Below are 27,701 nucleotides of genomic sequence, written 5' to 3'. Positions count from 1 at the left end.
GCTAGGAAGCAGGCACTGTGCTAGCCAGTGGGATGAGCCAGATCTATTCCCTGCACTCAAGAAGCTCATAGTCTAAGATGGAAGACAAGTACACATATGTATAATTACACTATTAAATTATTAACGATATTAAGAGTATAACAAAAATTAAAAGTTTAAGTATAGGGACTTCCCTGGTGGCACAGTGGTTAAGAATCCGCCTGCCAATGCAGGGACACCGGTTCGATCCTTCGTCTGGGAAGATCCCATGTGCCGCGGAGCAACTAAGCCCGTGTGCCACAACTACTGAGCCTGCACTCTAGAGCCTGCGAGCCACAACTACTGAGCCCACGTGCCACAACTACTGAAGCCCCCGCACCTAGAGCCCGTGCTCCGCAACAAGAGAAGCCACGGCAATGAGAAGCCCACACACCACAACAGAGTAGCCCCCGCTCGCCGCAACCAGAGAAAAGCCCGTGTTCAGCAACGAAGACCAAAAACGCAGCCAAAAATAAATAAAATTTAAACATAGTATATATAGTATAGTACACATACTAAAATATGTGTGTGTTATTAGGTAGGTATATTGATCCAGGGACCAGAGAGAATTGACTCTTACTTCAGCCTGGGAGTCAGTCACCCAGGAAGGCCAGGGAAGAGTTCATTAACTCCTGGAAGAGTTAATGAAAAGGGTCTTTTGGTCTGAGCAAGAGTGTAGATAAGAGGTCTCATGGAATCCGCTGATCCTGTTGATTCTGTTTCTTCTGAGCCCTCTGAGGAGTGCTGGGGAGGGAGACCTTCAGCAGTAGGAGAGGCAGCAGCCCCAGCATTGAGGTAGGGTTGGGAGACTTGGCTGTATGATCAAGTTAGTAGCCATGGACTCTAGGTAGGAAGAGGAATCCCAAGGACCAAGTCAGATAGACCTGATCTGCCAAATTAGTGGCCAGGCCATGAGTTTCCCAGTCCTGATTAATGATATCTGGCAGGTATGCCTCTCAGGTTGACATTTCTGAAAATCATGTGGGCAGTTCTCTTCCTTGTTCTTGCTGGCCTCTGAAGGGTTTTTGTTTTAAAATTTTTATTGGAGTATAGTTGCTTTACAGTGTTGTGTTAGTTTCTACTGTACAGCAAGGTGAATCAGCTATACGTATATCCCCTCTTTTTTGGATTTCCTTCCCATTTAGATCACCACAGAGCATTGAGTAGAGTTCCCTGTGCTACACAGTAGGTTCTCATAAGTTATGTATTTTATACATAGTATCAATAGTATATATATGTCAATTGGAAGGATAGATATAGAGAGGGTTCCAACCCTAGGGATGGTATAGTTGTGATAACCACCAGAAGCTAGTCCCACCTTTACTGGAACAAGTTTGGTTTATTTGGGTCTTGACCCTGGAGAGGCCAACACCTAAGAAAGAGGCCAACGTTATTGCAAGGCTCAAATGGACCCCATCTGAGCACATGAGTTGTGCTGACTCAGTAATTAGTGACTCAGGTGTGCTTGGGTAGGAATTAAAAATGTTGAAATTGTCATGGATTAGGACCTTGCTGGAAATTACCTTCCTATAGCCCAAATTTAAGGTACTTCTGGAAAATAAAGAGACTGCATCAGAAGAATTCTAAGGTCTTCCATTCACTCACTCATTTATCCATCAGATTTATCCAACACCTACTATGCACCTGGTATTGTGCCACCTGTTGGCGATACGATGGTGAATGAGGTAGACAGACACAGTCCCTGCCTTTCCAAGGCTTCTAGTCTGGCTGTGGAGAGAGGTGATTAAACAAGCAGAGACGACTAACTCCATGTGAGTATAAAAGATCAGGGGAGCACCTGGTAGGAACAGCTAACCCAGTATAGAAGGACCAGGAAACTTTTCTGAAGAAAACGAGCCTAACGTTAAAGGTTTTAGCCCAGAAAAGACAGCGAGGAGACCAACAACAACCATCCATTGAGGGCTTACCCTGTGATCAACACTTACGTGACTTGCCCAAGGACATTCTATAGGCGGAAGAGTCTGAATTTTGTAAAACCAGACTCTATGTTCTTCATCACTTTGCTCCATTGTCAATATTGAAATTATTATTTAAGAGGCCCAAATGCTGGTCACAAACACATTGGGAACCAGACGGTAGATTTGGCTGCTCAATTGGCCACATGGAGTTTGGAGCTTCAGCTTCTCAACCAGTAGAGAAAACCCAATCCAAACTATTGGGTAGTAGAGGGAGCTAGGTCTCTTACCTGCACAATACAGATGTTGTTTATACCCTGAATAACATATTCCAAACAACTTTCCTATTGTTTAACTAAGTCCACACCACTGGTTTTCAATTTGGTTGAAACAAGCACATTTATGCCTTGAATCAAGTCTTCCTTGCCTGTTAAAAAAGCACCATGTGGTACTTCTAAAAGCTTGCAGAAGGGCTTCCCTGATGGCGCAGTGGTTGAGAGTCTGCCTGCCGATGCAGGGGACACGGGTTCGTGCCTGGGTCCGGGAAGATCCCACATGCCGTGCAGCGGCTAGGCCCATGAGCCATGGCCGCTGAGCCTGCGTGTCTGGAGCCTGTGCTCTGCTCCGCAACGGGAGAGGCCACAGCAGTGAGAGGCCCACGTTAAAAAAAAAAAAAAAAAAAAAAAGCTTGAAGAGTAAAGTAAGGATGATACTTACTACCAAAGGTCTAGAACAAAGCCTTGTTAAATTAGACACCTGCTTTTAAATTTATAAAAGGTGTGGCTCCAAATACATATATGTTGATATTCTGTCTCCCAGAAGCATATGGAATATCTTAAAGGAAAAGTAATTTTTTAAAATTAAGATTCAAAGGAATATAAAGAGGAAGTTCATTTGAATAGGAATATGTATATTTCTTCTGAGCTTCCTAGAAGCCAAAGCAAAAAGAGAAACATGGAAAACTGCATAATTTTTTATTATCAAAAAGAAGGAAGTACATTCTCAGGGAGAAAAAGTATTTGCTAAGACACAAATTCTGAAAGTAACATAGACTTCACCTCTGAAAGAAGGAAGGTACAATTTAAGGTGTTTGTAATGGAGTGGCTCACAGTACAATTCAAGAACTGTAATGAAATACACCCTTTCCCTTAAACCTAGACTGGACGAAGCATTCCACCCAAGGCACTATTAGTGGAAAGTCAGAGAACCACTATGCCCTGATGCACAGATCTGGGTTCAGAATGCAGCACTTATTAGTCTGTTTGGTTATGTATTCATGAAGCAAATATTTGTTGATTACCTGATTTGTGTCATTCATGCTCGTAGGGCTGGAATTGAGCGATAAAAAGAAAAAAATAATCCCTGCTCACAGTCCAAATGAAAAAGATTCTAGAACATTAATATAAAATTTTATAGTTTTAATTGTTCCAATGATGTGTGATGGATGAATTATGGGTTACTCAACTTACATGATGCTTTATGGTTTACAAAATGTTTTCATACATCATTACAACCCAAGTATCTTTATTGGGACGTTCCAGGTATAACTTAACATTCAGATTTAGACAGATGTTCCTGGTTATATTATGAAAGTATTGTTTGTGCATATATTTTTCCATTAGAAAGGATATGCTTGAGAGCCTATTTCAGAACTTATAAGAAAATCTGCTAGTTAATTCCACAAGAGACCTTACCATACTTTCATATGTTTGAGACTTGAAAGTTATACTGAGTGACACTTGGTTTAATGAACATCTTAATTTTCTTCACATCCCATGTAGTATGGCAGGACTTTTGGCAAATAGTGAGATCCTTGTGCGAGGCACTGCTAGGAAATATTAATAATTGTTAAGTGATAACCACTTGTCAGTGTCTCAAGACGATGATTGCTAGTCATATGGTCCACTCAGGCTCTCAGGCCCTTTATTATCCTTCCTCAGCATACCTATTGTGCACAGTGGGTGAAGAATTCTGCTTCTTTTCCAGTTAATTAACCCCCATGCTAATGATACTGTTCCATCCTTGGTTAATTCAGAGCAACCTCCAGCTGTCTGCCTCCTGTCTATAAGAAGGAAGTAGCTGCAGACATTCACCAGTGCAGGCAGACAGTGGGCTTCTGGGATGACCATCTCATCCCATCTTGCCCATGACTTTCTTGGTTTTAGTGCTAAAAGTCCCAAGTCATGGTAACCACCTCATTCCTAGGCAAACAGGACCAGGATTGGTTACCCCAAGTGCAGGGAACTATCTGTATAATCAAAAAGCAACAAATGAACATCTCCATCACTGAGCAAAATACAAGGGGCATAGATAATGTTGGGTGCCTTGGTTTGGATTCCCCTAAGAATCTGTCAGTAGTGGAGAAGTATTAGCAAATACAGAGCAGCTGTGTGGAGCTGCATGGCCACAGTGGTGGATCACTGGAGTAAGAAGCAACATTGGCCTGCCATGCAAAGGAAAAGGAAATAGGTGGCTCAACTTGGCTTGTGTCTTAAAAGTCAATCCAGTGTCTATGAGTGTGGCTAAGAGGTTGCTGGGAGAGATTTCTGTCTTTTTCAATTCCCACATGCAGCCTTATAAGCAACCCAGTTAATTGAAGAAATCTGGGTGTCCCCATCTACCTGACTAATTATATTTTATATATTTGAAATTGCTTCTCACCTTTCTGATTTAGACTAAATAATTTAAATTCCATTCATATTTTTCTTTTTTTTGTGGTACGCGGGCCTCTCACTGTTGTGGCCCCTCCCGTTGCAGAGCACAGGCTCCGCACACGCAGGCTCAGCGGCCAGTGGCTCACGGGCCCAGCCGCTCCGTGGCATGTGGGATCCTCCCGGATCGGGGCACAAACCCGTGTCCCCTGCATCGGCAGGCAGACTCACAACCACTGCGCCACCAGGGAAGCCCTTTATTTTTTATTCTTATAAAAATTTTTTTGGATAGGTTTCATTTGCTATGTTCTTTCTCATTCTGTCATTTTGCCTTTAGAATTGGTTTATTTGTTTATTTAATTTCTTCACCCTTGTTGATGTATAACTGTCAAATAAAATTGTAAGGTATTTAAAGTCTTTGACATGATAATTTTATATAAATATACCTTGTGCATTTTTACAATTTTAACAATAGTTTTATTCAAAATTTAATTTAAAGACTAATAGATTTAATTCATTCTTTTTAGGTCCTCCTGCCTAATAGGCATTGGGTAAAGGGGGAGAAGAGTCTAAGATTTGGGGAAAGACAGATACAGATATAAATCTTGGCCCTGAAATTTACTATAGATGTGCTCATGGGTAAGTTACTCAATGTCTCTGAATCTTGAGTAAGGATAATATTTACTATGAACAGTAATATTATCATTATTATTATTATTACCCCACAAGAAGTAAGATGTGTGAAATTCTTTCTCCCCACCTATCCCTGTCCCCAAATACAGTCTATAAAAGATTAAGTTTTGTCATATTAAAAAAAAACTCTAATAATAAAAAGAACAGAATAAGAACCAAAAACATGCTAAAGGGAGAAGAGATAAGCTAAGAAAGCCTATTATAATTGAGCTAAAACCTTAGTAGTGAGCTTCTTGGAAACAAAAGCAAAACACCATAGTCATATCCTATTACAGTAAAATAAAATATAAAATGAAATCTTATAAGGTAAGAAATATTATTTTGTTTTAATTATAATATGAATTATTACATGATTATGTCTATCAGAGACAGTGAAATACACAGTAGAAATTTTACAGTAGACAGAGAAGGTCCTCTGTGTCCTATTTATTCTATTGACTGCAAATTAAAAGCTATGAATGTAGGGTTGTGTTGAAGGTTCCTAAAGGTATTCTATAGAGAACTGAGAGAAGATAACCCAGACATCTGTTTTCTAATAAAATGAATAAATGCAGCAATACAACCTAAAGAAACTAGAGAAATCATTTGGTTTATGTTCTTTCTGTAATCATTTTCCAATGTGAGTTGTCATGGTTTACTTCGATGTTACATAAGCTTCCTAACTGGTCTCCTTAGCTCCAATCTTTCCCACCTTGACACTCTTTCTTTATACTGCAGCCTGTGTAGTATTTCTTTTTTCTTTTTTTAATTAACTAATTTATTTTTGGCTGCATTGGGTCTTTGTTGCTGCACGCAGGCTTTCTCTAGTTGTGGCGAGCGAGGGCTTCTCTTCGTTGTGGTGCGTGAGCTTCTCATTGCAGTGGCTTCTCTTGTTGCAGAGCACGGGCTCTAGATGTGTGGGTTTCAGTAGCTGTGGCATGTGGGCTCAGTAGATATGGCTTGTGGGCTCTAGAGTGCAGGCTCAGCAATTGTGGAGCACGGGCTTAATTGCTTCGTGGCATGTGGGATCTTCCTGGACCAGGGCTCGAACCTGTGTCCCCTGCACTGGCAAGCGGATTCCCAACCACTGTGCCACCAGGGAAGCCCTGTGTAGTATTTCTGAAGCATAGCTCTCATTGTGTCACTCCCTGACTTTAAGTTCTTTCCATAGTTTATTCCTAAATTCTTTCAGTTTCTCAAATATGCCATGTATATATATGCCCTTCTTACATTCTTCTTTGTCCGGAATAGCCATCTCTGTTATCAGACTCCATTCCTCCCCACCCCTCACCAAATCTCCAATACTCATCCGTTAGAAGTCAGCTCAGACATCGTTACTTCTACCTTGACATCCTCAACCTCCCTTTCCTGAATTAGTTCCCCATTCTCTGTGTTCCTTGAGCACTCTACTACATACTATTGTTATTCTGTATTGACTTATCTAGACCTTCCATTAGACTGAAGGTATGTAAGTCAGGGATGTCATTGTCAGAACTTCAGTGAGCCTTTAGTGTTAGCAGAGCCCTGGCACATAGTAGGGGCTTCATACATATTTGATAAATATGTAAATGTGTGACTTGATAGAAGCTTTCAAACCAACAGTCGATGTCAAGGTAATAGCCAATGGACATTTTCCCATACTGGGTTTCATGAAACACTGCTTCTGAGAAATATCAGTAGGAGTCCCGGACTAAAGACTTATACAATTAAGGAAGTAGAAAATGCTGTAATTTTATCTCTCAAAAATTCACTATTTTAATTAAAATATTAAAGGTTCTGGTGTATTTTTCAATTAATAAATTTATTATTTATGTTTCCCATACTTTTTAGGTGTGTGTGTGTGCATGTATGCACACAGTACCTGTTAGAACTAATGCCGTGCAACAGTACTAGTTGCACTACAGGATTTTACTTTAAATTAAGAAATAAAACAAGGATGCATTTGTCTTCATGATTACTTACATCATTCTGTAAAGGTTGAGCCAATGCAGTAAGACTAAAGAAAAAAGGAGGAAAAAAAGGAGCAGCAGTACAGAAAGACCAAATGACTATTTTGCAGATAATATCAATCAACTCTGAAAACACAAGGAAATCAACTGGGCAAGCCTATTCAACTAACAAGAAATATATGTGAGGTTAAAAAAGAAATATTGAAAATGACTATATATAGTACATAGATAATGGTGATCATCTTAGAAAATATTATGGGAAAAGAAAAGAGCCCTCATTTACTAACAAGTATAACAAAACATAATGACTAACAAAATACAACAACTTAGGAATAAACCTCACATAAATATATATGATTTAAATAACCCAAATTGTAAAAATTAATATATAAATGATCCATAAATTAACAGATCTACCATATCTATGGATGAAATCATTCAATATTGTAGGACATACTAAAATATTAATTAAACACAATGTTATTTAAAATCCCAGTTTAGAACTTGGTAAAGTGTTTCTAAAGTTCAACTAGAAGATAAATGGGTAGAAATAGCCAAAAAATAATAATAAAGAGCAATTAGGGGAAATCAGCAATGCTAATTACTTAAATACATTAAAAGCTGTTAAGTCTCAAAACCACACTGTACCATGCAAGAATAATCCAAGAGACACTAGAATATTAAAAGGCATTTTTATACCTAAAGACAATGTAAAATAAAGGTAGAATCATACGTAAATGTAAGATTGGGTAATGTTGCTGCAGATATTGGATAACAGTTTATAAATTAAATTTAGTTCCTCATTTCATGCTATATACAATTTCCAGATGGAGAAGGGATTTAAATGTAAAGAAACAAAACACAGGAGAACTAGGAGAAAATAAAGATACATTGTTTGTTTTTAAATTAATAGTTATTTTTTAGAGTTTATAGAATGTTAGGTTTACAGAAAAATTGCACAGAAAGTACAGGGTTCCCATATGCCTCTTCCCCATTTTCCCTTCACAGTTGCTCCAATTAGTAACATCTTGCATTGGTACATTTGTCATCATTGATGAACCCATATTGATACATTACTATTAACAATTGTAGTTTACATTAGGGCTCACTTTGTGTTATATAGTTATTAGGATTTTGACAAATGCATGTGTCATGTATCCACCATTACAGTATTACACAGGTAGTCTCACAAAAAATCTCTTAAGCTCCACCTGTTCATCCCTGTTGAGCCCCTGGAAACCATTGAATATATATTTTTTACTACCTATATAGTATTGCATTTTTCCAGAGTGTCACTTAGTTGGAATCACACAGTATGTAGTCCTTTTAGACTGGCTTCTTTCATTTAACAATACAAATTTAAAGTTTCTCCTTGATTTTTCATGATTTAATAACTTATTTCTTCTTAACACTGAATAATATTCCATTGCATGGATGTGCCATAGTTTATTTCTCCATTTACATATTGATACACTAGATATTTTTAAAGGAAATTTTGTAATATTCATTAAAACAAAATAAAACAAAACATTTATTTTACTTTCTTGAATTTTTAAATTTTATTTTACTTATTTTTTATACAGCAGATTCTTATTAGTTATCCATTTTATACATATTAGTGTATATATGTCAATCCCAATCTCCCAGTTCATCCCACCAGCACCACCCACCCCTCCACTTTCCCCCCTTGGTGTCCATACATTTGTTCTTTACATCTGTGTCTCTATATCTGCCCTGCAAAACAGTTCATGTGTACCATTTTTCTAGGTTCCACATATATGCATTAATATACGATATTTGTTTTTCTCTTTCTTACTTACTTCACTCTGTATGACAGTCTCTAGATCCATCTACGTCTCTACAAATGACCCAGTTTCATTCCTTTTTATGGCTGAGTAATATTCCATTGTATATATGTACCACATCTTCTTTATCCATTCATCTGTTGATGGGCATTTAGGTTGCTTCCATGACCTGGCTATTGTAAACAGTGCTGCAGTGAACATTGGGGTGCATGTGTCTTTTTGAATTATGGTTTTCTCTGGGTATATGCCCAGTAGTAGGATTGCTGGGTCATCTGGTAATTCTATTTTTAGTTTTATAAGGAACCTCCATACCGTTTTCCATAGTGGCTGTATCAATTTACATTCCCACCAACAGTGCAAGAGGGTTCCCTTTTCTCCACACCCTCTCCAGCATTTGTTGTTTGTAGATTTTCTGATGATGCCCCCTCTAACTGGTGTGAGGTGATACCTCATTGTAGTTTTGATTTGCATTTCTCTAATAATAAGTGATGTTGAGCAGCTTTTCATGCACTTCTTGGCCATCTGTATATCTTCTTTGGAGAAATGTCTATTTAGGTCTTCTGCCTATTTTTTGATTGGGTTGTTTGTTTTTTTAATATTGAGCTGCATGAGCTGTTTATATATTTTGGAGATTAATCCTTTGTCTGTTGATTCATTTGCAAATATTTTCTCCCATTCTGAGGGTTGTCTTTTTGTCTTGTTTGTAGTTTCCTTTGTTTTGCAAAAGCTTTTAAGTTTCATTGGGTCCCATTTGTTTATTTTTGTTTTTATTTCCATTTCTCTAGGAGGTGGATCAAAAAAGATCTTGCTGTGGTTTATGTCAAAGAGTGTTCTTCTTATGTTTTCCTCTAAGAGTTTTATACTGTGTAGTCTTACATTTATGTCTCGAATCCATTTTGAGTTTATTTTTGTGTATGGTGTTAGGAAGTGTTCTAATTTCATTCTTTTGCATGTAGCTGTCCATTTTTCCCAGCACCACTTATTGAAGAGACTGTCTTTTCTCCATTGTATATCCTTGCCTCCTTTGTCATGGATTAGTTGACCATAGATGCATGGGTTTATCTCTGGGCTTTCTATCCTGTTCCATTGATCTGTATTTCTGTTTTTGTGCCAGTACCATATTGTCTTGATTACTGTAGCTGTGTAGTATAGTCTGAAGTCAGGGAGTCTGATTCTCCAGCTCTGTTTTTCTCTCTCAAGATTGCTTTTTGTATTCGGGGTCTCCATACAAATTTTAAGATTTTTGTTCTAGTTTGGTAAAAAATACCACTGGTAATTTGATAGGGATTGCATAGAATTTGTAGATTGCTTTGTGTAGTTTAGTCATTTTCACAATGTTGATTCTTCCAATCCAAGAACATGGTATATCTCTCCATCTGTTTGTGTCATCTTTGATTTCTTTCATCAGTGTCTTATAGTTTTCTGAGTACAGGTCTTTTACCTCCTTAGGTAGGTTTATTCCTAGGTATTTTATTCTTTTTGTTGCAATGGTGAATGGGATTCTTTACTTAATTTCTCTTTCTGATCTTCTGTTTTTAGTGTATAGGAATGCAAGAGATTTCTGTGCATTAATTTTGTATCCTGCAACTTCACCAAATTCATTGATTAACTCTAGGAGTTTTCTGGTGGCATCTTTAGGATTCTGTATGTATAGTACCATGTCATCTGCAAACAGTGACAGTTTTAATTCTTCTTTTCCAATTTGTATTCCTTTTATTTCTTTTTCTTCTCTGATTGCCATGGCTAGGACTGCCAAAACTATGTTGAATAGTAGTGGTGAGAGTGGACATCCTTGTCTTGTTCTTTATCTTAGAAAAAGTGCTTTCAGTTTTTCACCATTGAGAATGATGTTTGCTGTGGGTTTGTTGTACATGGCTTTCATTACATTGAGGTAGGTTCCCTCTATGCCCACTTTCTGGAGAGTTTTTATCATAAATGGGTATTGAATTTTGTCAACAGCTTTTTCTGCATCTATTGAGAAGATCATATGGTTTTTATTCTTCAATTTGTTAATATGGTGTAACACATTGATTGATTTGTGTATATTGCAGAATCCTTGCATCCCTGGGATAAATCCCACTTGATTGTGGTGTATGATCCTTTTAATGTGTTGTTGGATTCTGTTTGCTAATATTTTGTTGAGGATTTTTGCATCTATATTCATCAGTGATATTGGTCTGTAATTTTCTTTTTTTGTAGTATCTTTGTCTGATTTTGGTGTCAGGGTGATGGTGGCCTCATAGAATGAGTTTGGGAGTTTACCTTCCTCTGAAATTTTTTGGAAGAGTTTGAGAAGGATGGATGTTAGCGCTTCTCTAAATATTTGGTAGAATTCACCTGTGAAGCCATCTGGTCCTGGACTTTTGTTTGTTGGAAGATTTTTAATCACAGTTTCAATTTCATTACTTGTGATTAGTTTGTTCATATTTTTTATTTCTTCCTGGTTCAGTCTTGGAAGGTTACACCTTTCTAAGAATTTGTCCATTTCTTCCAGGTTGTCCATTTTATTGGTATAGAGTTGCTTGTAGTAGTCTCCTAGGATGCTTTGTATTTCTGCGGTGTCCATTGTAACTTCTCTGTTTTCATTTCTAATGTTGTTGATTTGAGCCCTCTCCCTCTTTCTCTTGATGATTCTGGCCAATGGTTTATCCATTTGTTTATCTTCTCAAAGAACCAGCTTTTAATTTTATTGATCTTTGCTATTGTTTTCTTTGTTTCTATTTCATTTATTTCTGCTCTGATCTTTATGATTTCTTTCCTTCTATTAACTTTGGGTTTTGTTCGTTCTTCTTTCTCTAGTTCCTTTAGATGTAAGTTTAGATTGTTTATTTGACATTTTCTTGTTCCTTGAGGTAGGCTTGCATTGCTATAACTTCCCTCTTAGAACTGCTTTTGCTGCATCCCATAGGTTTTGGATCATCGTGTTTTCGTTGTCATTTGCCTCTAGGTATTTTTTAATTTTCTCTTTGATTTCTTCAGTGATCTTTTGGTTATTTAGTAATGTATTGTTTGCCTCCAAGTGTTTGTATGGGTTTTCCCCCTGTAATTGATTTCTAATCTCATAACATTGTCATTGGAAAAGATGCTTGATATGATTTCAATTTTCTTAAATTTACCAAGGTTTGATTTGTGACACAAGATTTGATCTATCCTGGAGAATGTTCCGTGTGTACTTGAGAAGAAAGTGTAGTCTGCTGTTTTTTGGATGGAATGTCCTATAAATATCAATTAAATCTATCTGATCTATTGTGTCATGTAAAACTGTGTTTCCTTTTTAATTTTCTGTCTGGATGATCTGTCTATTGGTGTAAGTGAGGTGTTAAAGTCCCCCACTGTTACTGTGTTACTGTCAATTTCCTCTTTTATAGCTGTTAGCAGTTACCTTATGTATTGAGGTGCTCCTGTGTTGAGTGCATATATATTTATGATTTTTATATCTTCTTCTTGGATCGATCCCTTGATCATTATGTAGTGTTCTTCCCTGTCTTTTGTAACAGCCTTTATTTTAAAGTCTGTTTTATCTGATATGAATATTTCTACTCCAGCTTTCTTTTGATTTCCATTTGCATGGAATATCTTTTTCCATCCCCTCCTTTCAGTTTGTATGTGTCCCTAGGTCTGAAGTGGGTCTCTTGTAGACAGCATATATATGGGTCTTGTATTTGTATCCATTCAGTGAGCCTGTGTCTTTTGGTTGGAGCATTTAATCCATTTACATTTAAGGTAATTATCGATATGTATGCTCCTATTACCATTTTCTCAATTGTTATGGGTTTGTTTTTATAGGTCCTTTTCTTTTCTTGTGTGTCCCACTTAGAGAAGTTCCTTTAGCATTGTTGTAGAGCTGGTTTGGTGGTGCTGAATTCTCTTAGTTTTTTCTTGTGTGTAAAGCTTTTGATTTCTTCATCAAATCTGAATGAGATCCTTGCTGGGTAGAGTAATCTTGGTTGTAGGTTCTTCCCTTTCATCACTTTAAGTATATCATGCCACTCCCTTCTGGCTTGTAGAGTTTCTGCTGAGAAATCAGCTGTTAACCTTATGGGAGTTCCCTTGTATATTATTTGTCATTTTTCCCTTGCTGCTTTCAATAATTTTTCTTTGTCTTTAATTTTTGCCAATTTGATTACTATGTGTCTTGACGTGTTTCTCCTTGGGTTTATCCTGTATGGGACTCTCTGCACTTCCTGGACTTGGGTGACTATTTCCTTTCCCATGTTAGGGAAGTTTTCGACTATAATCTCTTCAAATATTTTCTTGGGTCCTTTCTCTCTCTCTGCTCCTTCTGGGACCCCTAAAATGTGAATGTTGTTGTGTTTAATGTTGTCGCAGAGGTCTCTTAGGCTGTCTTCATTTCTTTTTATTCTTTTTTCTTTATTCTGTTCCACAGGAGAATTCCTCCATTCTGTCTTCCAGGTCACTTATCCATTTTCTGCCTCAGTTATTCTGCTATTGATTCCTTCTAGTGTATTTTTCATTTCAGTTATTGCATTGTTCATCTCTGTTTGTTCTTTAATTCTTCTAGGTGTTTGTTCTTTAATTCTTCTAGGTGTTCATTAAACATTTCTTGCATCTTCTCGATCTTTGCCTCCATTCTTTCTCCGAGGTCTTGGATCATCTTCACTTTCATTATTCTGAGTTTTTTTTCTGGAAGGTTGCCTGTCTCCACTTCATTTAGTTGTTTTCCTGGTGTTTTATCTTGTTCCTTCATCTGGTGCATAGTCCTCTGCCTTTTCATTTTATCTATCTTTCTGTGAATGTGGTTTTCCTTCCACAGGCTGCAGAATTGTAGTTCTTCTTGCTTCTGCTGTCTGCCCTCTGGTGGATGAGGCTATCTAAGAGGCTTGTGCAAGCTTCCTGATGGGAGGGACTGGTTGTGTTAGAGCTGGTTGTTGTTCTGGTGGGCATAACTCAGTAAAACTTTAATCCGTTTGTCTGCTGATTGGTGGGGCTGGGTTCCCTCCCTGTTGTTTGTTTCGCCTGAGGCAACCCAGCACTGGAGCCTACCCGGCTCTTTGGTGGGGCTAATTGCAGACTCTGGGAGGGTGCACACCAAGGAAAAACAAACATTTATGAGAGCCTACCATGGGCCAAGCCCTCTCCTCGAGTCTTGGGATGTATCAATGAGCAAAATATGCAATGATCTTTGCTCTTGGGAAGCTATATGAACGTGGGAGGAGACAGACACACAGAAAATAAAGAAGAGAAACAATAAATAGATAAATTTTAATGTATACTGAAAGTGGTAACTGCTATGGCAAAGTATAAAAGAGAGCAAAGTAAGGGAATTGGGAGTGTGGGGGCTGGTGAGATAAGGCAGCAGGTGGCAATTGTGAATAAGGTGTCAGAGCCCCATAAGAAGATGATACTTACACTCAGAGTTGATGGAGATCAGTACAAACAGATGGCCTGTAAATGTAAAAAATTTAAACTTACTACTAATATAAAAGGCAAATTCAAACAATGCTATAATATTTCACTTATTAAATTGGCAAAAGCTTTTAAAAATACAGGGTCAATTATGTTATGTGGAGATTTCACACAGTAGGAAAAAATAGTAACTTCTATAATCGTTATTGAAGGAAATGGTGTAATATGGAATATGGAATCTTAACAATGTTTAAACACAGTCATTCTACATCTATAAATGGATGGTTAAAAAGTAATCTGGGGGCTTCCCTGGTGGCGCAGTGGTTGAGAGTCCGCCTGCCGATGCGGGGGACGCGGGTTCATGCCCCAGTCTGGGAAGATCCCACATGCCGCAGAGCGGCTGGGCCCGTGAGCCATGGCCGCTGAGCCTGTGCTCCGCAATGGGAGAGGCCACAACAGTGAGAGGCCCGCGTATCACAAAAAAAAAAAAAAAAAAAAAAAAAAAAAAAGTAATCTGGGATGCCAACAAAACTGGTATAAAAATTATTTAATTGTAATTTTAAAATTTAGAAATAGCTACAATTTCTATAATGAGGATAAAATTTGAAATTATTATAGTACATTCAATTAATATAATGCTATGCCATCTTTAAAAATGATGAAATCATTTTTGAAGAATATTTAATGATTTGGGAAAGTGCTTATGCATAGAAAATGTTCCAAAAGAAATATACCAAATGTTAGCAGTAGTTATAAACCTTGGGTGGTGGGATTGTGGATGCTTAAAAATAACTTCTTTTTGATATTTACGTATAATACATTACAAAATTCATGCATAATACATATATGGTATAAAATACATGATTAAAAATGAAAATTTCAGAAAAGTAAAAAGAAAATAAAAATACTTTTGGCTTATTTCTCCTAATTCTGTTTGTTGTTTTACTTTCTTCTTCTGGATCAATTATCACTTGTCTTTTTTCTTTGCTCCTTCCTTTGTCCCTCTCTTCCTGCTTCTACCTCCTCCTCCACCTTCTGCTGCTTCTTCTGATGTTCATGAGGCAAAGGGTATTCACATATTTTATTCACTGCCAGATTACACTCCTGAAAGGCATCTATAATTTCACCCTTTCTCCTCATCCTCACCAGCACTTTATATATATAATTTAACTTTACTGTTTTTGCTATTTGGACATATGAAGAGTCATGTCTTGTTTTGAATTGCATTTCTGTGATTTCCAGTGAGACTGAACTCTTTTTCATGTTCTTACTAGAGTTTTGGCTTTCCCTTTCTGTGAATTCAGTTTATAGATCCTTTGCCCATTTTCTGGGTGTGGGGCGTGTGGGGGTTGTTCATTCATTTGCCCCTCCCTCCCTCCCTCCTTTCCTTCCTTCCTTCCTTCCTTCATCCTTGCTGACTTGGAGGCATTCCTTGCTGTTCTGGATGGCAATCTCTTGTAAGTTTAAGCAATTCAAATATTTTCTCTCAACTTATGCCCTTCCTGTGAACTTTGCTATGCTGTCCTCTTTAGAAGAAATTCTTGAATTTTGATCCATCAATCTTTACTTGACTCACCAATATTCCCATGTAGAACATCACTTAGATAATCAGTTAGATCTTTGAATTTCTGTCATTTCCATCATTTTTTCTCTCCCCATTTCCATTTTTGTCTTTTCCCTCTTTATTCTATAATGAATTCTCAAGTTTGTCCTCTATATTACTTATTCATATGTCAATGCCAATTCTGCTATTTCTGCCTTAAGTAAGGGCTTAATTCTGCCTTTTGAAATTTTCTTTTCCTGATAGCCATGTCTTACTTCAGTAAACCCTACTTTCTTCTCATCTTATTGCTTATAGGTTTATTTTATCATTAACCTTCTTTTTCCATTTCATCTCATCATTTATTGATATATAAACAACTCTTTTTTTTTTTTTTTGCTTCTTTGAGCAAAAATGTCTAGAGGTATCCTTTTTCTGAGTCTTTCAGAAGGTGTTACCTTTCTCTTAATCCCCCTTATTTTTTAGGTTGCTCTATCCTTACCTGGGGAGCTGGTGGGAGAGTACCCAAACCCCTGTGCTCTGACCACTTCTGTAGTGGCTGAATCTCCTTCCTGGAGTCACAGATGGAAGGTAGGTTGGTGAGTCCAGTGCCTCACATGTTTCCTGTCTAGTTCTGCTCCCTAAGACAGAAATGGGATCCCCTCCTACGTCCATCGCCAGCTCTCAAGCGCATGAAACAGATGGACTGCATGGAAAACTATAGCCCTGGTTTTACTGCTTCTATTTCTATCTTCTCCCAGGCCTATTTTGTTTTATTTATGGAGACTACTATGCTGGTAGCCCACAACCTAAGTCTTGCCCAGGTGTTTTCTGAAGAGTTGAAGTCTCTGGATATAGATAGGGGTGAGGTGGGGGTGAGTGAAATGAGAAATTACCATCTGGCTGTCCTAAAAAATAACATGAGCTCAGTGAAGGGCTAGATGGCTAGTTTTCTGGTGGGTACAGTTCTTGTGTTTCTCAACTAGGCATCCTACACTGGAGGAGGAAAAAAAGGATTTTTCTTCCTTTGTTCAGGTATACAGGTTTTTGTTTTGTTTCATTTTTTTCCTTTAGAAACAAAGCTTACAGTGTCCTTTGTTGTGGCATGGTGTTTATGAATCTGGTTATAGTGACATTAAAGCCAGGTTCTCCTAGTATTTGGAAACAAGCTCATTGTTCTAGTTTTCACTGGTGTTACGAATTTTCATCTTTGTGTGTCTTCAGAGATATTTTAATGAGGTATTGAGAAAGACCAGGAATCACTTAAAGCTGATCCATTTATTTAAGAAGCCACAGTTTCATTTCTCGCCCTGGAGGAGCAGTGATCTCTGTGCGAAAAGTTCTTCAAGGGACACTGCAGGCCAGGCCAGGCTCCTCCTCAAAGAATAACAGGCTTGAAACTGCTCCAGATATTTGCGCAAGCGATTCTCTATGAAAGAGAAAAATTTGCCTGAGAATTTCTGAAATTTGATATTATTTATGCCCACTTCCACCATATAAAAAGTTTTAATATGGCTTCTCCTAAAGGTATGAATTTTCGAGAAATTGCATCTTGATGAATCCATTCTAGTAGATGAAAATACAAAAATGAATAAAGTCTGGTTGTATGGATACTGAGTGACAGAAGGAAGCAAAGAATAATATAAATGAGATACATAACACAAGGGGAGCGCTATATGGTTTAACATGTTGTTCTGTGGATGGACTTATTTGGTATCATTGCTTTTCGTTTGGAGGCCAAAAGCCAAAGAAAAACAATAGGTGTTAATAGCCTTTATTTCAACATGAGAAATACACCAGCTGTATATAAGTTTGCCAAATAAAATAGAACTTGCTCAGTTAAATTCGAATTTCAGAGAAACAAGGAATAATTTTTTTTTAGCATGAGTATGCCCCACATTTACAGGACTTGCAAAAGGTGGTGTCTGAGCATTTTTAGTGACACATTGAATATATTGTTATCAAAGTGTAGAGGCTGTGGAGTCCAGGTGATAGAGTTTGGTGTCATTCTCATTATCCCCACCCTCATGGGAGAGAGGATGGTGTGCTTCCTTCTATAAACCCCTCCTGAGAAAGGCCTGAAGAACCTGCAGCCTGGAGAGAGCGGGAGCTGATGGAGTTATGTGCCTGGTAGACTCAAATTAAAGACTGGCAGGGGTTATCTGCTTGACAGTGAGCAAGGGGGAGAGGGTGTGTTAAAAGCAAGCTGTGCCTCCCTGGAGGACAGGACAGAGAGGCCTATTTCTCATGGTTCGGACACGGGTCCCCTGGCAGGGACTGGAACTGCAGGTTATTTGAAAATGAGATCCACTCAGGAGGGCTTCCTTCCAGACAAAGAGACTTTGGCAGAAAGAGGCCTTCCAATTTCAGGCACTGAGGAAGTTCCTATAAGGTGCCACCCGGAGGAGAACTGAGGGAGGTCAAGGCTAATGTCCTCAAGGAAGAACTTTCTGCAGGATTTATGAAAACGTCCCATAGCAGCAATCATCTAAAGGTCAGGGAGCACCAGTGGAGGTCATTCATTCATTCACTCATTCATTCATTCCTTATCAAAGATTTGTACTACATGCTGGGTATGTAGGGTTCTCCGTGCTTTGATTACATCAGAGAACACAGCAGACACAGATACTTGCTCTTGAGTAGCAGAGGGGTGGCAGACAGTGAACGGAACCTGATAAATACATAAACTATAGAGTATGTTAGAAAGTAACTATTGCTATGCTGTTTTCTTAGAGCAGAGGCTGGGTCTTGGGGGTGCCAGGGGAGCTGGGGTGCAGGCCTTCATTAGCGAGGTAAGTATTGATTGGAGTGCTCAGGGCTCCTTGTGGAAGGCTGCATCATCTTATGTGATATGTCAAGTGGGCATGCATCCAGTTCATTTAAAATCACCATAAATAAATTAATGCATATGACCAGTGATCATACATCATTCTTAAATATCCTTTCAATTGGTCGAAAGAGAGCACAGTCATAGTAAATAGGAAAATTCCCCAGTCAGAGCTGTCATTTTGTACAGAGAAACCTAAGAGAGACTCAAAGGAAAAAACAAAAAAAGCTGGGGAGAAAGTTAATGTCAAGCTTTCCTCTTTGGTTCCTCCATCTACCTGGCTCCTGGGAAAGATGATATTAGGACGGATACGAGTGTACAATGAAAGAGGCTGAAATGAAAGGCCGTTTTCTATTGGAAATGGAAGAGAACTAATAGAAAGAATGGCCCAGAAATGGGGGAGGGTGGCAGTAAAAGGACCAACATTTCTAAAGGCTGGTTTGAATGAGAGTTAAACAGGAAAAATAATATATTTAAAGTATTTAAATAGCTTTTTAATTATTTTAATTTATCAAAATAGTGCTTCTCTGAATACAATTCTGTGCTGTCTGACTTCAAACTTAGGGAGTCATCTCAGTTCAGGCAGGTTACCAAAGGTCATGTTCATAGCAGGATAGCTTTGAAGGAGTTGAAGATCACCAGGTAATGTGTAAATGAAATGTGGTTATACCATCAACAATAATGGACTAAGTGTACATGTAGCAACAAGGATAGATTTTATAATATGGGGTGACATAAAAATGGAAAATGATTAATAGCATAACACTATGACAATAATTAAACACACACACATCAAACAACTACTCTGCATTTTTTATGCTACATGATGTCTACACAGACATATTAAACGTAGACACAAAGGCTCAATGATAATAATACTAGAGTGGTTGGCAAGGAAAGGAGGGGAATTAAGAGTGGAATGGGGAAGCAACGGCATTGAACAGCCACTGATATTGTGCCACATCAGACCCTAGATGCCTGCAACAGATGAAAGCCTTAGGTTTTTCCCGGCCATCCTCTTAAAGTAAGTTTGCAGCTTCCCAGTAATGGGGTTTTGCACTGGGCTGTCGGTACCATGGCAGGCCCCAGGCTACCATCTGGATCTGGTCCATGGGGGGCTAGGACTAGGGAGCAGCCTTTCCTCTGGGGCAGACCGTCAGAACTCTCTTGCCAATGAGACTTGGGTCTTGACCCGTGTCCCACATCTTTCATCTTCTCTGCAACTCACTGATGATGTGATGATTAGCTAAAGGAGAAACCCTCTTCCTATATTTTAGATTCTAATTGGGGAATTGTTTTGCTGAGTTTTCAGCAGTCCAGCATGGTATTAGCTTTCTTGCCAGCTCATGCTTGCTCTTAATCCTACCAACTTCTCCCGATAACGCATGTGAAATCTAGTTAGAGATGGAAACAATTTGTCTTCTGCCACCACTGGGAGATCAAATTGCTTGCATTCAAATGCTGTGTGGCTTATATAATAGAAATTGTTTTTACTATATATTATATTTTAAATTGGTTTTCATCCTCAAACAGTAAAGAAAGCACAGTTTAACTATTTTAGTATGGAATTCAGTTTTCCAAATGTAGTATATGTTCTTATTTCAAACTAGAATATATTTTCTTATTCAACCTAGAATTGTTTCATTCATTAAACAATATTTATTAAACATCTGTCATGTGTCAGGACCTAATGTTTAAAGAGCCCTGGTTTAAAAAGGTAAAAAGTCATGATTCTTACCTCCGTGAACTTCACAGTCTACCAGGGAGGCTATTATAATACATTAAAGCAGTTGCTATAAGTGTATAGTAGCATAAGAAAAAATGTTCCTTGCCGAATTAAAGAAAACTTTACAGAGGAAAATCTTTAGCCAAGTCTTGAAAGACAGTTCAACAAGAGACAGAGGGAGTGACGAAGGGCTGTGAAAGGGTACTTGACAGACAGAATGACTCTATTTTGGGGACAGAGCAAAGCAGGAATGAGAATGCTGAGATAGAGTAGCCGTCCCTGGTTCTCAGCACGCAGCCTTTGCAAATCTCTCAGGTCTTCAAGGAACTTTGCTTGAGGAATCCTTACAGATCACTGATTGCAGCAGATTTGCAAAAAGTTTTTGTTTGCTTCAGAAAGAAACATGGATTTGAGAACCGGCATGCATTGCAAAAATTCTAGCTAATGTATCACAATTACAGAAACACCTGTTCTAAATACGGCAATATTTTGTTGTTGTTGATTCGCTAGGCTGAGTACATCAAAAGTAACTTCTTCATTTAAAAAATTAATGAATAAATGATATTCCTGGCTTCAATTCCCCCTCTCCAAAAGTTTAAAAAACGTTTAGGTTGAAAAAGCCATGAATTTTTGTAGTTCAGAAAAATCTCATAGTGAGCACTGACTCACAAACTATTGCAGAAGTACCATTTCTTCAAATATTACAGTTGATCGAGTAAAATAAGTAAATTTAGGTTTGACCTGATGGATTCTAGTTTCCTGCATGGAACTAAAATTTGAACAGTTTTTGTTTTAAACTCTGAGAGCACTAGTCAACTCTATCTGGTAACAATAAAAAAAAAAAAAGCATAGTATCTTTTTATCTGGTTTGGATCTATATAAATAGAGTCCTTGGAATGGAATATGAGGCCATTTGCTGTTCAGTGATATTATCCCTTTGGTTTTAAATATTTGTCAGATGTTATTTTTAATTGTGATTATTATCATTTTTTTTACAGATAACTAGAGGGTACAGAAATGAATAATATTTGAAATTTTTAAAATGTGAATTTCTTTCCTCATTAATTCAGAGCAATTATCGTGTGTGTGTGTGTGTGTGTGGTATGCGGGCCTCTCACTGCCGTGGCCTCTCCTGTTGCGGAGCCTGTGCTCCGGACGCGCAGGCTCAGCGGCCATGGCTCACGGGCCTATCTGCTCCGCGGCATGTGGGATCCTCCCGGGCCGGGGCACAAACCCGCGTCCCCTGCATCGGCAGGCGGATTCACAACCACTGAGCCACCAGGGAAGCCCGGGGCAATTATCTCTTTGATTCAGCACTTTGCAAATGCTCTACACAGTAGCAACCTATGTAGAGGATGATGGTGAGAAAATACGCTGGATTTCAGCTCCAAAATCCTCGGGGAACCTCAAAGCCAAGATTATGTAGCTGAAGCAAAGAGCAAGATTCAACAATTACATGTTTTTTCTTTTTTTTGTTCTGGTAGTTTAGGAAGTCTAGGTGAATATTATAAACAAAACATATGCATTGACCCTCTTCTATGATTGAAAGAATCCTGTATCTACCAAGCCTTTATCTAACCCCCCCTCATTTTTTTTTTTTTTTTTGCGGTATGCGGGCCTCTCACTATTGTATTGTGGCCTCTTCCTTTGTGGAGCACAGGCTCTGGAGGCGCAGGCTCAGCGGCCATGGCTCACGGGCCCAGCCGCTCCGCGGCATGTGGGATCCTCCCAGACCAGAGCACGAACCCGAGTCCCCTGCATCGGCAGGCAGACTCTCAACCACTGCGCCACCAGGAAAGCCCTATCTAACCCCTTTAAAGAAGAGGATTGACCAATGTGTTGACAATTTCTCAGCCCCCCTACTTTTCTTTCAGTGTGGAAAGCAAGCATTATAGGAATTAAATGTGCAGGCACTGGAGCCATACTGCATGGATCTGAATCTTATTTCTTCACCTTGGTGGCTGTGTGACTTTGGGAAACCTACTTAAACTCCATATACCTCACTTTCCACATCAGCAAAATGGGAATATTAATAGTTCCTGCCTCATGGGGTGACCTACAGGATTAAATGAGTCAATAGATGCATTGCTTGCTTTCCCAAGTTACCGGTCTAAAGTCACATGGAAGAGATAGTTAGTGAGTTAGTGTTCACCAAATATCCATGTACCCCTATATATCCCAGCTTCCTTTGCCATTAGATTGGGGCTGTGTGGTTAGTTCTGACCAATCACCCTGAGCATCAGTAATCTGTGTCACTTCCAGGCCAAGGTAATTAAGGATCAGTGTGCTTTCTCTATCCCTCCTTTCCCCCCACCATGGTGACTTCAGAGACCACATGTTCCTGGGTTATAGCTTTGACATGGTAAAAACCTGGATCCCTGAGTCATAACTTAAAAGAGAGACACACAGGACAGCTGCCCCATCTGCAGTAACTTTTGCATGAATGAGAAATAGACTTTATATTACAATAAGCCAATGAGTTTTGTTGCCATAACATAGCCTAACATTACCCTATTACAAGTCATAAGCAGCTTAATTTTAATTTAAATATACCTGCTTTCTCCTCCCTTTAAACTTTATTTTAGACATATTTTAAGTTTTCCCAATAATTAACTTAAAACATTAAGTCAAAAAATTCTTCAAGAAATAAATTGGTATATTTTTTATTATATGACTTCTATGATTTCTGCATCAAATTAGGCTACTCTCTTTGATCTCTAGTGGGTATTAGGCCAATCTATGTAATCAGAGACGGAGACTTACCTGAAGAATTTCTGGTGCCAATTATCTAGAAAAAAGATGTGCTTTGCTTTTGGGAAATAGGGACTAAGAGGAGCCCGAAGGTGTGAAGTTCTCTTGTTCTTGATAGTTTGTTCTTAGTAAGGGAAAGATCAAGGTATGGAAAAGGCAGTAAAAAGTTGGGGATTGCAATGTGAGTGATCTCTGCCCTTGAAAAGAGTTCATGTTTCTAGTAAATAAAGACCCCCACCAAAGGCTATGGCCCAATACCATGGTAGTGGAGAAGTGATTGTTTAGGAAAAAAAAAAAGAAAAAGAATAAAAGGAAAGATGTCTTAGTTCATTCAGGCAGGCTGCTATTACAGAACACTATAGACTGGGTGGCATATAAACAACAAATTTATTTCTCACAGTTCTGAAGACTGGGAGGTCCAAGATCAATGTGCTGGCAGATTCGGGGTCTGGTGAGAGTCCATTTTCTGGTTCATAGACAGTGCCTTCTCACTCTGTCCTCACATGGTGGAAGGGTCAAGGAAGCTCTCTGGAGTATCTTTTAGAAGCAAACTGTAGTTGACCCTTGAACAATATGGGTTTGTGATTTTTTTTTCAATAAATACATACTATAATACTATAGGATCTGCAATTGGTTTAATCCTTAGATGTGGAACTGTTGATACAGAGAGATAACTGTGAAGTTATATGAAGATTTTCAATTGCGTGGAGGGTTGATGTCCCTAACCCCAAGTTATTCAAGGGTCAACTGTAATCCCATTCATGAGGGCTTCACCTTCATGACCAAATCACCTCTCAAAGGCCCCACCTCCTAATACTATCACATTGGGATTTAGGATCTCAACATGTGAATTTGTGGATGGGGCACAAACATTCAGGCCGTAGAAGAAGGTAAACTCAAGGCAACAAGAATGCTGTCTCTTGGTCTCCCCAGCCAACAAGATTCTCCTCCAGAATTAATCATGGAAGTGTTGCAGGAAGGGGACTCCCTTCCAGGGCCCAAGAGTGGGTTCTGGTCTTACACTCGGAAATGAATTATCCGAGGAGACACACGTGCTGACAAAGCAAGAGACTTTATTGGGAAGGGGTGCCCAGGTGGAGAGCAGCAATGTAAGTGAACCCAGGAGAACTGCTCTGCCATGTGTCTCACAGTCTCAGGTTTTACGGTCATGGAGTAGGTTTCCGGGTTGTCTCTGGCCAGTCATCTTGTTTGGTCCATAGTCTGACTCAGGGTCCTTCCTGGTGGCATGTGCATCTCTCAGCCAAGATGGATTCCAACAAGAAGGACTCTGGGTGGTTGGTTGTCTCCTCCCTCTTCTGGATAATTCTGGTTAGTTTATGGAGGCTTCTGGTTAGTTTATGGAGGCAGCACCATGTTCCTTATCAGGACCTCCTGTTGTGAGACAATTCAGGCAAGCAGGCCTGGCCAAGGTTGGTGGTTTCAGTCAACTGTTCCCTAACTGAAGTAAATGGTTTTGTTTTTCTTAAGAAAGACTCCATTTTCTTAATTATCTTGAAAAAAATTGATGACTCTTCCACTAATTCTTAAGAATTTCAATTACACTTGATTCATGATTTTATGAATCAGCACCAATTAGAATATCCCTTTCAATGTACTCGACTTCTCCTAATTTGGAGTCGTGTGTGTGTGTGTGTGTGTGTGTGTGTGTATGTGTGTGTGTTTCACAAACATAATTTTGTATTTGTTATGTGGAATAAAGACTGGGGAAGGGAGACACAACAGTTAGAGACACCAGTTAAGAGGGTATTGTATTACAAGGGTACAAAATAATAGGAAAAAGCAATTACAGAGGTAATTAGGAGTGAACGCCAATTCAGGAAATGGTCTTTCCTTCTGATAGACTTCCAAGAATTGTTTTTTTTTTTTAAACATCTTTATTGGAGTGTAATTGCTTTACAATGTTGTGTTAGTTTCTGCTGTATAACAAAGTAAATCAGCTATATGTATACATATATCCCCATATCCCCTCCCTCTTGCATCTCCCTCCCACCCTCCCTATCCCACCCCTCTAGATGTCACAAAGCACCGAGCTGATCTCCCTGTGCTATGCAGCTGCTTCCCACTAGTTATCTATTTTACATTTGGTAGTGTATATATGTATATATATATATATACATATATATATATATATATATATATATATATCAGTGCTACTCTCTCACTGTGTCCCAGCTTACCCTTCTCCATCCCGGTGTCCTCAGGTAATATGGAGTCTGGAATTTGTCTTTTCTTTACCATCTTTTCCAATAATCTAATCAATTCTCTGGACTCAGAATTCTTGCATTTATTTATTTATTTGTTTATTATTATTATTTTTTTTGTGGTACACAGGTCTCTCACCGTTGTGGTCTCTCTCGTTGCGGAGCACAGACTCCGGATGCGCAGGCTCAGTGGCCATGGCTCACGGGCCCAGCCACTCCGCGGCATGTGGGATCTTCCTGGACCGGGGCACGAACCCGTGTGCCCTGCATAGGCAGGCAGACCCTCAACCACTGCACCACCAGGGAAGCCCAGAATTCTTGCATTTTTATTCCACTAAGTTGAGGGCAAGCCCATAAAACTGTCATGTAAAACAATTCAGATCCAAGGACTGGCTTTTCTTGACTGCAGACTTGAGTGACAAATTACAACTGTGAAAGTGATACAGTATTTTCTTTCCCATTCCAAATCTTAACTCTTGAGCTCATGTAGCTGGGTGTTTCTCTAGCATTTATCTTGATATTTGCTTCTTCTGAATTTTTATGTGGCCTTTACAGTAGAGTACGTAAGAGAATGGTCTTTTAGAGTTATAATTTTATTATTAAATTTTAAAACATAGGTAATAAGCTTGTGTGGTTCAAAATTCAAAAAGTATAAAATAATCAGCAGTGAAAATTGTCTCTGTATTCCTATTCCATCCCCTAGTTACCCATTTCCCTCCTGGAAGCAGCATGAGACAGTATTACTGAGTTTCTTATGTATATTTAAAGATATAAAGGGTTCATATACAAGTAAAGAAGTCATACACACACATGAACACATATGCATACACACATATTCTTTGTCCTTTTTTTACACAAATGGTCGATACCATATGTCTTCTTCTGAGCTCTTATTTTCTCCTTTAACAATATATTTAGGAAATTATCCCATATCAGTACATAAATATTTTATTTCTACTTTTTAAACCGAAGTAAAAAAAAAATACACACACACACACACACACACACACACAAATATCGTAATTATACAGTTCAATGAATCTTAGTGTGAATGCATATGTGTTATCAAAATTTGGATCAGGAAATAGGTTATTATAAAAACCCTATGAGGCCCTATTAGCAGGTCTCTGAATTACTACCATCTCTTCCACCATAGTATCCGTTAGATATACTCCAAAACTGAGTGGCTTAAGACAACAGTCATTTATTGATAAAATTCTGTGGGTTGTCAATTTGGGCTCAGCTCAGCAGGGAAGTTCTGTTGATCTGGATGAGGCTCAGCTAATCTCAGGGTGGGTGCTTGCTCCTGCATCAGCTTGTGGCTGCTAGATTGCCTGGGGGCTGGTTGACTTCTGGCTGGAGTGTCAAGGTTCTCCTCCATATAATCCCTCCAACAAGCCAACTGAGGCTTGTCCTCCTAGTGGCAGAACTGCAACAGTAGCAGGAATAGAAGTTACAAGGCTTCTTATGGCCTAGGCTCAGAACTGGTATATCACTTCGTCACATTTTCTTTGTCAAAGAAAATCACAAGGCCAACCTAGTTTCAAGGGGTGAGACTCTACTTCTTAATGCAAGGGTCTTCAAAGTATTTTGGCCGTTTTTATAATCAACCAAAATCACCATTAATATGTTTCGCCTGTTTTTGATTTTTATATAAATGAAATCAGGCATTATGTACTACTTTTTTGGGTTTTTTTCACTTAACATTATGTCTATTGTTGTGAATAACAGACACAACAATTTATTGCTGTGTAGTATTTTTAAAGAATATACTATAGTTTATCTATTCTGCTATTGGTGGACATTTGATATATTTACCTATTTTAGCTATTATGAATAGTACCAATATAACCTTTTTGTCCGTGTCTTTTGGTGAACACATATACACATATCTGTTTGGTATGAAAATCTAGAAATGAAATTTCTAGGTAACAGTGCATGTATATATTCAGCTTTAACAAATACCACCAAATAGTTTTTCCCATGGTGGTGTAACAATTTACCCTCCCACCAGCAGTTTATGAGAATTCCAATGGATACATATTCTTGCCTAAACTGGGTTATCACTTGTTACCAGTGATCTTAATTTGAACCATTCTCAAAGGTGTGTACTGATAGCTCATTGTTGAATTTGCACTTCCTTGGTGAATAATGATGTAGAGTTTCTTTTCATATGTTTATTGGCTAGTTGGATATCCTGTTTTGTGAAGTGTCTATTCAAGACCTTTGCTTATTTTTCTATTCAGTTATCTGTGTT

At 38.5% G+C, this 27,701-nt stretch overlaps 1 long non-coding RNA gene across 3 annotated transcripts in view; it reads left to right on the top strand.

Annotated features, from left to right (window-relative positions):
- LOC136794842 (uncharacterized) overlaps positions 1-27,701 on the top strand; it is a 110,698-nt gene that overhangs the window by 28,082 nt on the left and 54,915 nt on the right. Inside the window, exons 4-5 of one of the 3 annotated variants that reach the window (XR_010842168.1) lie at positions 5,113-5,224; positions 16,405-16,509. The exons of 1 other annotated variant lie outside the window; for it this stretch is intronic. This is a non-coding gene — a long non-coding RNA (uncharacterized lncRNA). The remainder of the gene's footprint in view (positions 1-5,112; positions 5,225-16,404; positions 16,510-27,701) is intronic. One more of the 3 variants, XR_010842169.1, reaches the window with a different exon arrangement.

The sequence above is a fragment of the Kogia breviceps genome, chromosome 9 (genome assembly GCF_026419965.1).
Source record: "Kogia breviceps isolate mKogBre1 chromosome 9, mKogBre1 haplotype 1, whole genome shotgun sequence".
NCBI lineage: Eukaryota > Metazoa > Chordata > Mammalia > Artiodactyla > Physeteridae > Kogia > Kogia breviceps.
The sequence above is the reverse complement of the archived record's forward strand: the minus strand, read 5'-3'. Positions and strand labels throughout refer to the sequence as shown.